Raw genomic sequence first — 13,683 nt, forward strand, 5'->3', positions numbered from 1 at the left:
AGGTCTTTGGGGAGGAGAGCAGTTAGCTCAGTGTTACTCACCCGGATCTTCAGGGATGCGAGATAGCCTTACCTTGGTAGGCCCAAGGGGGGAACAGGTGTACCTTGAAGTCAGTGTTGGTATAGAAGGGGCAGGAGCAGGAGCCCTTTTTATTCTTGACAGGTGAATCCACTGTGGCTGTCCCTTGAGCTTGACTGCTGTGGGGGTGATCAGCAGAATCTGGTGAGGGCCTGTCCACTTAGGGTGTAAACCAGATGGATTAAGGGTCTTGAGAAACAGTTGATCACCAGGCAAAATTGGGGGAGTGGGAAAGGGGCCTTGATGAGGCTGAGGGAGACACTGGTCAGCATGTTGGCGCAGCGTGTGCCTAAGAAAGGTTAGGACGGGAAGGTAGTCTATTAGTGGAGTCTTGGTATTGTCAGTAGGGAAATAACCTAGGAGAAAAGGTCTTCCATACATTAACTCAAAGGGGCTGAGGAAAGTAGGGGCTGCGGGGAGAAACACATAAGCGGGTGAGCGCAGTAAGTTGTGTCTTAAGGAGTGCAAATGGTGCAGTGACTCGGATAAAGGGCTTAAAGTAAGGTTTCTGTTAGGTTTTTAAAAAGAGGTATCCGAGTAAGAACTGCACCACGCACGTGGTATTCAGGTAAGGGGTAGCTTTATTCAGTAGACCTGCTGGGACCAGGCAAGGTTAGCACTCCACCCGGCTGGCATAAGAATAAGAAAAGGCCGTCTGGCCCCGGTTTAGGCCTTATATAGGGTAGGGGGGGTGGGGAAGGGTGTGTCCAGGTAAAGGGAAGTGGGATCAGGTGGGAGAAAGGTGTGGCCACATCAGGTTAAGATGTGACCTCAGCGGATGTGGATGTGACCTCTTCCAGGTGTCCCAGTTGCCCAGGTAAGGTAGGTACTGGGCGAGGTCTGTTCGCCGTCCAGGAATGGACCTTACACACATAAGCAGAAAAAGCCAGAAGTGGCGCTGTGGCTCAAGTGGTAGAGTGCTAGCCTTGAGCTGAAGAGCTGAGGGACAGCGCCAGGCCCAGAGTTCAAGCCCCATGACCAACCAAAAAAAAAAAAAAATTAAAAATCTCTTTAAGCCCAAGGGTGACCCAGGCTTGTAGAGCTGTCTGCGTGGCACACATTTTTCTTTTTTTTCTGTCACTCATGGGGGGCTTGAACTCTGTTCTTCAGCTCAAAGCGAGCACTCTACCGCTTGAGCCACAGTGCCACTTCTGGTGGTTTATTGGAGATAAATGTCTCACGGACTTTCCTGCCCGGGCTGGCTTTGAACTGCGATCCTCAGATCTCAGCCTCCTGAGTAGCTAGGATTACAGGCATGAGCCACCAGCGCCTGGCTTGGCACACATTTTTCTACCACTATAAAGGTATACACACACATGCGAGCGCGTGTTTTGTTTCCCTTGAGTGAAGGAGGACCTTCCGGCCCTTGGTTCCTTTCGACCTCCGACCTCATGGGGAAGTCAAGTTTCCGAGACGGTGAGCCGAGCTAGCCGCCTCTCTCTATGGTCTCCCTCCCAGGGTCCCTCCTCCCCCGCACCCTGCGTGCCTCTATGGTTCTTCCTGTCATTAGTCGGGAGGGGGCGCTACGCGCAGGCGCGAGTTGACGCCGGAAGGAGCGCGGCGGCGGCGGCTGCGGCGGCAGTGCTGCGCGGCGGCGGCGGCGGCGGCACCTTCCGGGGGGGCCGCTTGAGGTGCTTAAACGGCCGGTTGAGGAGGTGGCGTCGCTCGGCTCGCTGAGCGGCGAGTAGGTGTCGGCCACAGGCGGGCTGCTTTGCGGACCCCGGGTCGCAAGGGGAGGGGGGGGGCCTCTGGTCTGAGGAGGTGGGCGCGGGGCCGGGCCGTGAGGCCGCTGGGGGCTCCGAGCTGAGGGGCACGGGCCGGGGTCCGGGACTGAGGTGGGAGCGGGGTGCGGCGGGGGGGGGGGGGGCGGAGAGAACAGCGAGGCGGGAGCGGCCGAGGCGCCGGGGGTCCGGCCGGAACCCGGTACTTGGGGAAGTTTGGCGGGTCAGTTTCCCGAGAGACCGAGTCCCTTTCGGCTGCCGCTAGGTCGCTTTCTGTGTCCGGGCCCGAAGGCGCCCGGTGTCCGCGGCCTGGACGCGGAAGAGGTGGACTCCGCTGACTGAACTCCGGCCCGGGCTGAGTAACGGCCGCCGCTCGCTCGGTATCTCCCTCTCCCCCCCCCCCCCCTCCCGCCCTGTCTCGCCTTAAGCATTTGGGACTGAGTTGGCGTCTGTCACTCTCGATCCTTGCCTCGGTGTCAGTCTTTGGTGCAGCGCCCAGAGTGCTGGTGCTGCCGGCGTTCACGCGGGGCCTGGCACGTGCTGGAGCGTGGGGTGGCTGGCTCGCGAGGTCTGGGACCCCCCCCCCCTCCCCCGAACGCTGGGTCATCGGAAACTTCTAGAAACTTCGGACCCGTGTCCGCGAGTTTCCTAGCTGCCGGGGGAGGGAGGGGGGGGGGGCCGCTTACAAACCTAGTAGACTTTGCGATGAGTGTGTGCGTATTTTGATCGTTACAAAGATCAAAGAGCTGTAGAATCTCTACCAATTGAGCCATATCCCAGTCCCCGCCCCCTCTCCCTCTGACCAGTTTGGTAATCTTGGGAATCATATCCAGGACTGAGCTACATCACCAGCCAACCCACCTCAGGTTAGTAAGGAAAAACAGCTAAGTAGCCTGGCTTTCCGTTGCAGTGCAAAATTTATGGTGCCTGAGGATAGAGGAAGTGAATTTGGAGAATGGGAGAACACCGAGCCTAGCTATTAGAACCTTGTAAATTTCCTTAGAGGCTTTAGATTTGTAGCATGAAGGTTAGCAGCAGCTAATAAAAGAAACCTCTGAAAGCCCCTGTAGAAGTACCTAATATAGAAGTTGAAGGGCTGGGAAGGTGGCTCAGTGATAGAGCGCTTGCCTTGCATGCCTGAGGCTCTGGGTTCAATTCCTCAGCACCACATAAGCAAAAAGAAAAAAGCCGGAAGTGGCGCTGTGGCTCAAGTGGTAGAGCGCTAGCCTTGAGCTGAAGAGCTGAGGGACAGCTCGCAGGCCCAGAGTTCAGGCCCCACGACCGGACCCCCCCCCCAAAAAAAAAAAAAAAGGTTGAAGCCGGCTGCTAATGGCTCATGCCTGTGAACATAGCTACTAAAGAGGCTGAAATCTGAGGGTCAAGGTTCATAGCAGCCTGGGCAGGAAAGTGCCCGAGACACTTGAATCTCCAGTTAACCACCAGAAAACCAGAAGTGGAACTGTGACTCTACGTGGTGGAGCACTAGCCGTGGGGACAGTGCCCAAACCCTGAGATGAAGCCCCACAACCGACCAAAAAAAAGCACAGCACACAAACAACTCAGGGAAGACACCCAGGCCCTGGGTTCAAGCCCAGAAGCAACACACACACACACACACACACACACACACCACATGAATCAGAGGGACTGAGGGGCTGGGAAGGTGGCTCAGTGGTAGAGCACTTGCCTTGCATGCGTGAGGCCCTGGGTTCGATTCCTCAGCACCACATAAGCAAAAAGAAAAAAGCCGGAAGTGGCGCTGTGGCTCAAGTGGTAGAGTGCTAGCCTTGAGCTGAAGAGCTGAGGGACAGCGCCCAGGCCCAGAGTTCAGGCCCCACGACCGGACCCAAAAAAAAAAAAACAAAACAGAGGGACTGAAATTCAGTTTATGAAGTAGGAGATAGAAGAGCATGGTGATAACTACAGTATGGAGCTTACTATATTTACTTTTTGTGTGTGCCAGTAATGGGGCTTGAGCTCAGGTCCTGGGTGCTGTTACTGAGCTTTTTCACTCAAGGCTGGCACTTTACCAATTGAGCCACAGCTCTACTTTGGCTTTTTTATTAATTAATTTTTTATTTAATTATTTAGGTGGTTGAGTTGTGATGAGAGTTTCATAGACCTTTCTAATGGGACTTGTCTTGAAGATTCTTAGACCTCAATCTGGATATATAGGTGTGAGCCACCTGCACCTAGCATGTTTACTGTCTTCATGGTTTTGCTATATTCTAATTTTTTGTAGGGGGTTCTGGGTATTGAACCCTATGCCTTGGGCATACTAAACAAGCTCTTCCCCACTTGCACCACACTCTTGTTTTTTTTTTTTTTGAGATCTCACTAACTTCCCTCTGCTGGCCACAAACTCAGTATCCTCCTACATCCACCTCTTCAGTACTACTACGCCTAACTTTCCAGACATCTAAGCTATTCCATATATTAATTTTTTCTTTTCTAAAACTGTTATTATAAAGGCGATATACAGAAGGGTTACAGTTACATAAATCAAGTAAAAAATACATTTCTTTACCCACACGTAATAATAATTGTAAATCTTGTTCAATGTTGTAGGTTCTCTTACTCACTTTTATCTTAAAAGGGATAACAATGAGATGCTTAAAAAGAACATACCTAGTCACAAAGCTTGTAAGCTCAGCTTGAGTGCACAGTTCTTGCTCTTAATTATCCTGCTACATTTGTCCATGTTATTTATTCAGAAAGTACTTGTGATCCTCTGTTTTGTGCCTGGTTTTACCCTGGGTCCCAAGGCTGTGGAAATGAATAAGTAAGGTACATGGTCCTATGTTCTTCAACTTAAGTTGTAGCAGAGGAGACATATTCAGCATGGTTTTCTAAATAACTGTGATATTAGTGATATAAGTACTTTTCACGAAATGAGGGATGTGTGAATTAACCTGGTAAAGGGCATCTAAGTATAGACTCAGGAAAGGTTTTCCTCTCAGGAATGAAGAACTTAAGGATGAATAGAGGTAATTGGGTCAGTGAGAGGGAGTGAAGAAGAGTAATCCAGCCAGAGAATAACTTGATCAAAGATTCAAGCCATTGTCACTGGAGAATGGTGAATGAGGGATGAAATATGAAGTTACTCTGCCTGTATCAGCAAGGGTCAGCTAATACAGCAACTTGCTGACCACATAAAAACATTTATGTGAGGCCTTGAGTTCAATTCCCCCACCACACACAAAGAAAGTATTATACCTGCTATGAATTAAAATATGCTTACTTACCTGTCTCATTTCTAGATCAGTTTTCAAAATCCTCAACCAGTCTTAAAATCGTTAACCAGCTTAAAGATTGTGGATTTAATTTCTGGTTTAAATCCTTTCCTATTGTAGAAAGTGACCAATATAGGATTTTTAGTGCTGTTTAAACTTTGCTTAAATTTCAGTAAATTCCAGACTAATAATATGTAGTTATATCTGTAATTATAGATGTTACTAAACATTACTTATTTTGTCTTTACATAAAATTAACACACTGCATTGTCTTATTCTGAAGTCATGCTTCGCGTGTCCTTCTCTAGTCACCTGATTTCAGCATCTAGGTCAACTTGGACTCCTTTTTTCCTCTTGCATATGATGACTAATTATATACAAAATCACACTGAAACTAATTCTGTCAGTATCCTGCACTTTTTTTCTCCACTTGTTCAGGCTTTGCTAGATTCTGTTTCCTGGCTCCAAATATCTTCTATAGACTTCTTACATATTGCAACTAATGTACAACTTTTTATATTGCTTCCCATTGGCTAGAAAAGAAAATTTGACCTCTACGTCAGTTATCCATCAATATATTCCAAACTATCCCAAAACTTACTGGCTTCATAAAGCAATTTTTTTTCTTGGTTGGTCATGGAGCTTTAACTCTGAACACTGTCCCTGAGCTTTTTTGCTCAAAGCTCTAGTACTCTACTATTTTGAGTGACAACTCCACTTCTGGTTTTCTGGGGATTAATTGAAGATAAGAGTCTTTCCTGCATGAGCTAGCTTTGAACCGCAATCCTTAAATCTCAGCCTCCTGAATAGCTAGGATTACAGTGCTTGGCCATACAGCAATTTTATTTGTTAACAGTTTTATAGATTTTTTGTTATATTTTTGCCAATCCTGGGGCTTGAACTATAGGCTTGGGTGTGCTGTCCCAGAGCTTTTGTACTCAAGGCTATCCCTCTTGCTTAAGCCACAGCTCCACTTCTGGCTTTTTGTGGTTAATTGGAGATAAGAGTCTCATGCACATTCCTGCCAGGCTGGCTTCCAGTTGCCATCCTCAGCTCTCAGCCTCCTGAGTTGCTAGGATTATAGGCATAAGCCAGTGGTGCCCAACTTAACAGATTTATGAATCAGGAGATTGAAAAAAGTTCCCTTGATTATTTTTCTCTGATACATACATACTGTTTGCTGGTAGCCAAGAAGAAAATGAGATTTAAAAAGATGGTTAGGACAATTGTATGAGTTTAAAGAGGGGCTGGGAAGGTGGCTCCAGGGGTAGAGTGCTTGCCCTGCATGCACGAGGCCCTGGGTTGATTCCTTAGCACCACATAAGCAGAAAAAGCTGGAAGAGAAGTTATGGCTCAACTGGTAGAGCACTAGCCTTGAGCTGAAGAGCTGAGAAGCAGCACCCAGGCCCAGAGTTCAGACCCCATGATTGACGAGGGGGAAAAAAAAAAAGTTTGAAGAGAACATGGGACTGTCATCTGATTTTGTTAAAATTTGACACCAGCATGAGGTGACAGAGCATTATCCACTGTATGCTCCAACTGAGATACCTTGTCACCTTAGATCTAGAGCCTTTTAAGTTGCTTTTTTTTTCTTGGGTATTTTGGTGGTGGTGATGGTCGTGGGGCTTGAACCTGGCCTTGGTACTGTCCCTGAACTCATTTTGCTCAAGGCTAGTGTTCTACCACTTTGAGCCACAGCATCACTTCCGGTTTTCAGGTGTTTATCTGGGGATAAGAGTCTCACAGACTGCCAGGGCTGGCTTTGAACCTTGATCCTCAGATCTCAGCCTCTGAATAAATAGGATTACAGTGTGAGCCACCAGCACCAGATTTCTCTTGGGTGTTTCATCACAATGATGGGTTAGTCCAAAAGGGAAAAGAAAGAAGTGAAACATTTTTTTCATGAGAAGCATTTCTTGTTTCTATACTCCATTTCTTAATTTTAACTGTCTGATCATGAAACTTTTTGCTACTTCTATAGGGAAAATGAAGTTAATAGTAGGAAGTAAAATTTTTCCTGTATGTAGTTATTTGTAGTAGTGACAAGTAACTTAAAAGGCATACGATTGGCAGGTGCTACCAGACGCCAATGGCTCATGCCTATAATCCTAGCTACTCAGGAGGCTGAGATCTGAGGATTGCGGTTCAAAGCCAGCCTGGGCAAGAATGTCTGTGAGACTCTTATCTCCAGTAAACCACTAGAAAACTGGAAGTGGCACTGTAACTCAAGGGGTAGAGTGCTCACCTTGAGCTGAAGAGCTGAGGGATAGTGCCCAGGCCCACAGTTCAAGCCCCACGACTGACAAAAAAAAAAAAAAAAAAGATTGGCAGGTGCTGGTGGCTCCCACCTTATAGCTACTTAGGAGGCTGAGATCTGAGGATCACAGTTTGAAGCTAGCCGGGGCAGGAAAGGCTGTGGGACTTCTTTTTGCCAATTAATCATAGAAAAAGCCAGAAGTGGAGCTGTGGCTCAAGTGATAGAATGCTAGCCTTGAGCAAAAGGAGCTCAGGGACAGCTCCTAGGTCCCAGAGTTAAAGCCCCAGGACCAGGAAAAAGAAAAGACAGATTTCTTTCCTATTTGACTGCTGAGAAATGGTAACAGAACTCCTTATTATGATGGCATTTACCATACGTAAAGTGGTTTCTCACATTTAGTCATCAACTGACTTCACAAGGTAAGAAGACAGCTTGCATTTCAGTGGGAGAAATAGCCATGATGTCTTGCTTGCTGTGTGCCAGGTGCCTTGCTAGGTATTTATGCAAGTTAATTATTTTTAAACAACAACTTAATTATTTTTAAACAACCATGTTTTTCTTGTTTTATAGGTGAGGGAACTAGGTTCTGAAGAATTTAACCGACTTACCCAAAGGTACTGATATATTAAGCAGCGAGGCCAGAATTCAGACTGAGGCCATCTGATCTGAAGTCCAGGTGAGAGGACCAAATGTTGGGAGATTAACTGCTCTGATACAGAGTCTTTCCAGGCAGCAGAAGAAATACCTTCACCAGATTATTTCTTACCACGGTATAGGAGCTCTGATGTGTATTCAGGAAGACTTTTATATTGCCACTAGAACTGTTTACAGCTTGGCATTTTAACTAATGGAAATGACCTGTTTTTCTTTGCTTCCTAGTGAAAAATTGAAGGAAGCTAGTTTTAGTGAATTTTTAAAAAACACAAATTTGGCTATTGTAATTAGTGCTCAAAATAATTCCTAAAAACCTAATTGGAACTGGGTGCTGGTGTCTCACACCTGTAATCCTAGCTACTTGAAAGGCTGAGATCTGAGGATTATGACTTGAAGCAAGCCCAGGCAGGAAAGTTTTTGAGACTAACCTCCAATAAACTACTCAGAAAAGCCTCAGGCAAAAAGAAGCTCAGGGATAGCACCCAGATCCTGAGTTTTTTTGACAAAAAGCAATGCCTAATTTTTATTTTTTATGGTGCTAGGAAACACAGGACCACACCTGCGCACATGCATATTCTACTGCAGAGCTTCATCTTTCATTTCCTCAAGGGTCCTCTCACATAAAAACAATTGAATAAATTTGTATTGGTTTCTTCTGTTAATATGTTATAACAGTTTAATTTTTAGGCCCTCAGAGAATATATGTAAAATTTTGCTTCCCTTAAAGAATTTCATGCTACTGGTCAGAGGTGGCTCACCCCTGTAATCCTAAGGGGCTGAGATCTAAGGATCGCAGTTCAAAGTCAGCCTGGGTGGGAAAGTCTGTTAAACTCATATCTCTAGTCATAGAAGAAAAATGGAAGTGGTGCAATAGTCTTTTTTTTTTGCCATGCTGATTTATTGGGTAACTATCATAGGCACCATATAGGAATGTCAAATTTTCAAAAGCAAAACATCGAGTATTTTAAAAGATACTATGGTCTTAATTAAATCTTTGATTCAGAAGGCACTTAAGTAACTTTCAGTTAAAGTTTTTTTTGCCAGTCCTGGGGCTTGAACTGAGGGCCTGAGCACTGTCCCTAAGCTTGTTTTGCTCAAGGCTAACACTCTACCACCACTTGAGCCACAGTGCCCCTTCTGGCTTTTTCTGTTTATGTGATGCTGAGGAATCAAACCCAGGACCGTGTACATACGAGGCAAGCATCTACCACTAAGCCATATTCCCAGCCAGGAACAGTATTCTGTTTTATACACTTCTGTATGGACAACTTTATTAACTTACAATGAAAATTAGAATTTTTCTGGGTTCTCCTGACAAGATTTTTTTTTTTAAATCTTACTTTCTCATCAGTGAAGCCATCTTTGGAGTTAAGCATCACTCTTACCATATCTGCCAGCTTGATTACAGTTCTGATATATTTCTCTTCATTTTGTCTAAACCCTCAGACTTTAAGAAGCCCCCAAGTTGAGGAAAGGTCTTTTTCTACAGTTCTATGAAAAACTTCCATCTACCACTTGAAAGTCATAGTCCAGGAGTGACACAATCACATGTTAGAACTTCAGAGCCAATTGGAAAGTCTTTGATTGATTGATTGTACCTAAAATTGTAGTCTTGAAAAATGTGGCCTCTCTGTGCACCATCATTTTTTAAAATGAGAGGGCAGTGTGAAGGGAGCTGAGGTTTGACCATCAAAAGTCAGCACAATGAAAACAAGTGATAGTGAATAATGAACAGTAGAATTCAAATTAACATATATTTTAAAGAGAATAGAGTGCCAGTATTGAGTTCCATTTTAAACACCACATTACAAAAGAACTATTTTTAAAAATAAAATATCTAGGGAAAAGAAAAAGAATACCTAGACCATGGAATGACTTTTAAGTTTAATGTATTTTCCTTCTTTCTTATCCCCCAAGTCCTCAGTTGGAAGTTTTGCCTCCTGGTCAGACATGCTGACAGTGGCTTCACCTGAAAGTCTCCACACAGCAGCAGCCTCAGGCAGACAGAACCTCTAGAAATTGCCTTCTCTTTGTTAGAACTGAACTGGACAGATATAAAGGAAAATAGTAATATTTGCTCGAAACTGGTGCTCTACCACTGGTGCTCTACCTTCACCTCCAGCTTTTTGGTGATTAACTGGAGATAAGAATCTCACATTCTGTTGGGGGCTGGTTTTGAACATTGATCCTCATATCTCAGCCTCCTCAGTAGCTGATGTTGTCTTTTTTTGGGGGGGGGGTAGGGGGGTTCGGTCATGGGGCCTGAACTCTGGGCCTGGGTGCTGTCCTCAGCTCTTCGGCTCAAGGCTAGCGCTCTAGTACTACTTGAGCCACAGCACCACTTCTGGCTTTTTTCTTTTTGTTTATGTGGTGCTGAGGAATCGAACCCAGGGCCTCAGGCATGCAAGGCAAAGAGCTCTATCACTGAGCCACCTTCCCAGCCTGAGTAGCTGATACTGTCCACTTTGTGTTATCGTCACCAAAATGCACACTTGGTACAGCCAGATTAGATGACAGTTTGTCCTATTCCGAATTATTTTGAGTGAAAAGACCTAAACTCACCATTGCTTAATAGTTCTTAATTACAAAAGATTCCAGATAAATCAAGGTGCCCCTATTTTATTGTTTCCTGTTGATAGGCTTCATAAGATTTTACAAAGACAAATATCATCATGAAGGGAAAGCAAAGAGCAGGACAAGGAATAGGTTACCAGTAGACTGGAGAAGAGGTGGATGATTTATGATTTGATTTTTTTTTTTTTTTTTCAATCCTTGGGCTTGAATTTAGGGCCTGGGTGCTGTCTCTGAGCTTTTTTTGCTAAAGGCTAGCACTCTACCACTGAGCCACCTTCCTAGCCCCTTTTACTCAGCTTTTTTGTTTAAGTCAAGGCTGGCACTCTACTATTTAAAGTCACACCTCCATTTCTAGTTTTTTGCTGTTTAATTGGAGATAAGAGTCTCTTGAATTTGTCTGGGCTGGGGCTTTGAACCTTGATCCTCAGATCTCAGCCTCCTGAGTAGCTAGGATTATAGGCATAAGCCATGGTTAACAGCTTCATTTCTCCTAATTTTTAGTCAAAGTAAGAAAATATCTTAAAAATCAAATCATACACATTTAACAAAAAATTTTGTTGGTCCCTATTGTTTTACAGTAATTTTTTCTTACATTAACATTTTCTCCTAATTTTTGTTTTGAAATACACAGATTTATTCCATGTAACTAAGTATTATGCTGCCTACTGCCTAAACTTTATGTAAAGAACATTATTTAGTTTATATATTTTTATGTCTGGATTCCTTCATTCAACCATTATTTTAAGGTCCAGTGGTGTCCTGGTGGCTCACACCTATAATCTTAGTTGCTCAAGAGGCTGAGATTTCAGGATCATGATTTAAAGCCAGCCCCAAAAGGGAAATTCATGAGACTCATCACCAGTTAATTACAAAAAAGAATAAGTCAGAAGTGGAGCTATGATTCAAATGGTAGACTGCTAGTCTTGAGAGAAAAAGCTCATGCCCAGGCCCTGAGTTCAAGCTCCAGGTCTGGCACACACACAAAAAATCCATCAATATTATTTGTTTGCATGAGTATAATTGCTTCTATTTTATTTCTATATGGATATTGTATGAATGTAACAGTAATATTGTTTATTTCATCTTGATTGGCTTTAGTTTTGGCTATTATAAATAATGTTGCTCTGAGCACTCTTTACACGTATACATGGTGTAAACAAGCACACATTTGTATAGAATAGACAAAGCAGTAGAGTTGATCTTTTCACTAGAATTGATAAGCATCAAACATTTTTTGTCCGTATATACTAGTGTATTCTCCCACTGACAGTATATGAAAGTCCCCGTTGCTTTATATACTTAACAATATTTAGTATGATCAGTTTCTAGACTGAATGTGGTAATATCTAGTAACATTTTTGGCTTTTACTGTTTTGAAATAAAATACCAATATTTAAAATCTCACAAAACAGGCTGGGAAGGCAGCTCAGTGGTAGAGCGCTTGCCTTGCATGTATGAGGCCCTAGGTTCCACTCCTTATCACCATATAAGCAAAAAAGCCAGAAGTGGTGCTGTGGCTCAAGTGGTAGAGTGCTAGCCTTGAGCTGAAGACTGAAGGACAGTGCCCGGGTCTAGAGTTCAAGCCTCAAAGCTGACCAAAAAAAAAAAAAAAAAAATCACATGGATAGCTTAGTAAATTATAAGTTATATCTACCACCTTGGTCAAGAAATAGCTAACTGTTGGGGCTGGGAAGGTAGCTCAGTGGTAGAACACTTGCCTTGCATGCCTGAGGCCCTGGGTTCGGTTCCTCAGCACCACATAAGCAAAAAAGAAAAAAGCTGGAAGTGGCGCTATGGCTCAAGTGGTAGAGCGCTAGCCTTGAGCTGAAGAGCTGAGGGACAGCGCCCAGGCCCAGAGTTCAGGCCCCAGGACCAGACACCCCCCGCCCTCAAAATAAAAAATAAAAAAAAGAAATAGCTAACAGTTGTCAAGACTTCATCCTCATTATAATCAGTGGAACTCTGGGCCTGGGTGCTGACCCTAAGGCACCTTTTACTCAAGGCTAGCACTCTACCACTTGAACCATTTCCAGCTTTTTCTGTGATTAATTGGAGATAAGAATCTCAGGGACTTTTCCTTCCCCAGGCTGGATTTGAACTGCAATCCACAGATCTCAGCCACTGGCACCTGGCTACTCTGATTTTTATAATTGTTTTTTAGTGTTGATGGTTTTATCACCTAAGTATTTCCCTAGGTACAGTAGTTTACCCGCACTCATTAAAAAAATAGTTTTCAAGTCTCCTGAGGTTCCTTGTCCATTTTTTCTTATAGTTTATCTGTTACTGAACTTGTATCTATTGACCTATAGTTTCTCAGTGATTATGTTTATCAGTCTTTTAAAAATATATTCCCCTTACAGAGCTTAAGACAGTTTTGTTCTAACTGCATCACTTCCATTAAATACTGAGGACTAAAATTTTTCTTTGACTTCTGTCTGAGAATTTGTCTCCTGGGCCTGGTATTGGTAGTTTAAGCCTGTAATCCTAGCTATTCAGGAGGCTGAGACCTTGGGATCACAGTTCAAAGCCAGCCTTGGCAAGAAAGTCTGTGAGACTGTTACTTCCAATTAACCACCATAAACCAGAATTGGAGCTGTGACTCTGGTGGTAGAGCACTAGCCTCAAGCAAAAGAGCTTAGGGATAGCTCCCAAGCTCCGAATTTAAGCCCCATGACCCACAAAAAAAAAAAAAAAAAGTCTCCCAGGTTTAGCTCCTTCAGGCTCAGATTTTGGTGAGACCTCCATAGTTTTTTCTTTAGAAGGCGTTGAGTATGTCTCTGATGTTAAAGACTGATTAGACTTTAGTGTCTGGATGTTGTAATTCATTGAGGGTTGGGAAATGATTCATTGTGATCTTCTTGATTTTTTTTTTTAGTTAGAATACCTATATAAACAAACCATTCCTTGGGGTTAGAGATATGGCTCAGGTGGTAGAACACCAGCCAGTAAGCAGAAGTGTCAGGTTCTGAGTCTGAGTCCTGGTGTTAGACAAAAAAAAAGGGAAAAGAAGCCATTCCTTGTCTATTTAGTTACTCCGTGATACAATTCATATAGAAAAGGCAAGAAAATGCTTTTAACATTATTTACCAATTTTTTAAAAAAAATTTTATTGTGAAAATACCTTACAGAGGGGTTACAATTACATGGGCAAAATTTACCAATTTTT

At 43.9% G+C, this 13,683-nt stretch overlaps 1 protein-coding gene across 2 annotated transcripts in view; it reads left to right on the forward strand.

Annotated features, from left to right (window-relative positions):
* The first annotated feature begins 1,650 nt into the window (after positions 1 to 1,650).
* Rnf216 (ring finger protein 216) overlaps positions 1,651 to 13,683 on the forward strand; it is a 129,725-nt gene continuing 117,692 nt past the window's right edge. For both annotated transcript variants that reach the window (XM_042686695.1, XM_042686696.1), the window contains exons 1-2: positions 1,651 to 1,762; positions 7,860 to 7,965. The gene's annotated coding sequence lies outside the window, so the exon portion shown is untranslated. The remainder of the gene's footprint in view (positions 1,763 to 7,859; positions 7,966 to 13,683) is intronic.

This window comes from Dipodomys spectabilis, unplaced genomic scaffold (genome assembly GCF_019054845.1).
Source record: "Dipodomys spectabilis isolate Male_0828 unplaced genomic scaffold, ASM1905484v1 ptg000098l, whole genome shotgun sequence".
Lineage (NCBI taxonomy): Eukaryota > Metazoa > Chordata > Mammalia > Rodentia > Heteromyidae > Dipodomys > Dipodomys spectabilis.